The sequence below is a fragment of the Vespa mandarinia genome, chromosome 4, assembly GCF_050613455.1.
Source record: "Vespa mandarinia isolate Hongniang chromosome 4, ASM5061345v1, whole genome shotgun sequence".
NCBI classification, from domain to species: Eukaryota; Metazoa; Arthropoda; class Insecta; order Hymenoptera; family Vespidae; genus Vespa; species Vespa mandarinia.
The window spans coordinates 2,507,501-2,509,963 of record NC_140813.1 but is presented as its reverse complement, the minus strand read 5'-3'; positions in this window follow the sequence as shown (position 1 = coordinate 2,509,963).

Genomic DNA, 2,463 nt, shown 5'->3' with positions numbered 1-2,463 from the left:
TCTCTCTCTCTCTCTCTCTCTCTCTCTCTCTCTTTCTCTCTCTCTCTCTCACTCTCTCACTCTTTCTTAAAACCTTCTTCGGTTCTTCTCTTTTAGATTAGATAAACGAACGAGTTCGTTGGCCATTTTTCTTCCTTTCTTTCTTTCTTTCTTTTTTTTTATTGTTGTTTTCTCTCTCTCTCTTTCTTTTTTTCTGTCTGTCTGTCTGTCTGTTTGTTTCCTTTCAATGAAACTCATTTCGATCATTCCTAACGTCATTCAATGATTTATAATTTTATAAGTTGACGTTAGATTCCGAAGATAGGTCTCAAAAGGATGATATCTAGTATTTTTACATTAATAGATGATTTTAATCGTTTGCATAATCGATCGAATAGAAAGAACGTGAATTATGATTCTTTTTTTCTTCTTCCCCTTTTCCTCCTCCCTTGGCTGATTTCTACTTTTTTCTTTTTTTCTCTTACTTTTTCTTCTTTCCTTCTTTGTTTTTCTTCTTTGTTTTTTCTTTTTCTCTCCCATCAATTCTGTCGAACATAAAATTTTGATGGTATGCGGAAACGCATAGGTCAATTGTATACATTCAAATTGACGTCTTTTACGTGCTATATCACCGATCAATGTTCCGTGCCAAAGAAACAATAAAAAAAAGAGATAAATAAAAGAAAAGGAATTAATATATATATATATATATATATATATATGTATGTGGTAATACACGTGTATCTATACCTATACAGAGATATATATATATATATATATATATTCGATACAAAAGTATGTAATTAATACGATAATGCAGTTTTAGTTCCAGGTATTGCAATGGATACAATCGATAATTATGCATTTTTCATTACGTCAACGTTTTTAGATCATTTTTATTATACATATGTATTAAGGTGAAAGATGAAAAATTTCAATTTCAAACGTTCGACCTCCTATCCTCTTGATTTTACTTGCACTCTCGTATATATTATCTCTCTTATATCACAGACCCAGGACAAAATAATTTTCTTTTTTTTTTTTATTTCCTCCTTTCTTTTTTTCTTTTCTCTTTTTCTTTCTTTCTTTCATTTTTTTTTTTTTTTTTTTTTTCCTTACAATATTTTATATCTACGAATAATAAATCGAATATATGTATATTTAAAAATGTGTTAATAAATTTTCAAGATGTTTAGTATATCGAATCGTAATTAACTCATCGTCGTCGTTGTCGTCTCTCTCTCTCTCTCTCTCTCTCTCTCTCTCTCTTTTTATTTCATCCTCTTTCTTTATTCTTCTTTAATGAAAATTTTTCATGCTCTTAATGCGGCCAATATCTGAATGAATATTGAACGAGTCTCAAAAATATTACGCGATTAGCTCAAGGACAAATGCATTACTCGTCTCATTGAACGATAAAAAGAGAAAAGATAGATATAAAAAAAAAAAAAAAATTGATATCCCTCTGTTTCTCTCTTTCGTTTCATTGAATAAGAGAAAAGATAGATTACAGATCACTGACTCTCTCTCTCTCTCTCTCTCTCTCTCTCTCTCTCTGTCACTCTCTCCCTCTTTCTCTATCTGTTGCAAAAAAAAGAAGAAGAAGAAAAAAAGAAAAAGAAAAAGAAAAAGAAAAAATCTTTCATGTTCGGCAAATTTTGTTGCGTTACTGGTTTCATTAAAAAAATGTTTCATTAAAGAGAGAAAGAAAGAAAGAAAGGAAGAAGGAAAGAGAAGAGATCGATTTCTTTTTTATCTCTTTCTCCCTTATTGCAAGAAAATAATGTCGGTCTAGCCATTTTTAGTTTCATTAAATGAGAAAGAAAGAGACAGAGAGAAAATGAAAGAGAGAGAGAGAGAGAGAGAGAAAAAGAGAGAACGAAAGAAAGAGCGAGCTCAATCTCTCTCTCTCTCTCTCTCTCTCTCTCTCTCTCTCTCTTTCTCTCTCTCTCTCTCTCTCTGTTTCCCTTGAATAAAAGAGTTTTCATGTCTGGCAATCTTTGTTGTTGCGTTACGCTTTGATAGGAGAGGATCGAGGAGAAGGTAAGCGGAGGCTGCGTGTATCGGAGCCTACGGTACGTTTCAATACCGGTCGTACTGCAAAACTCGTTCGTGTCGCGAACGGCAAAGATGGCCGCGACTTGCCGTTCAAGGACACACTTATATCCCTTATCCTGTTAACAGGAATGCCGGAGCGGTGCTCTCGTTGCAGGATTCTCACGAGAGTTCTCCGCCATCGGATTGCTGCCGACTTTCAAAGCTCATACCGGTCGTCTTAGGCTCGTTGATCCATTAAAAGAGAAGCCGACAGAGAACATGAAGAAGAAGAAGAAGAAGAAGAAGAAGAAGAATAAGAAGAAGAAGATGAGGAGGAGGAGGAGGAAGAGGAAGATGAAGAAGGAGAAGTAAGAGAGGAAGAAGAAGAAGAAGAAGAAAAAGAAAAAGAAGAAATCTGTGTGGACCGGTAATACCGCGGTGTGAAAT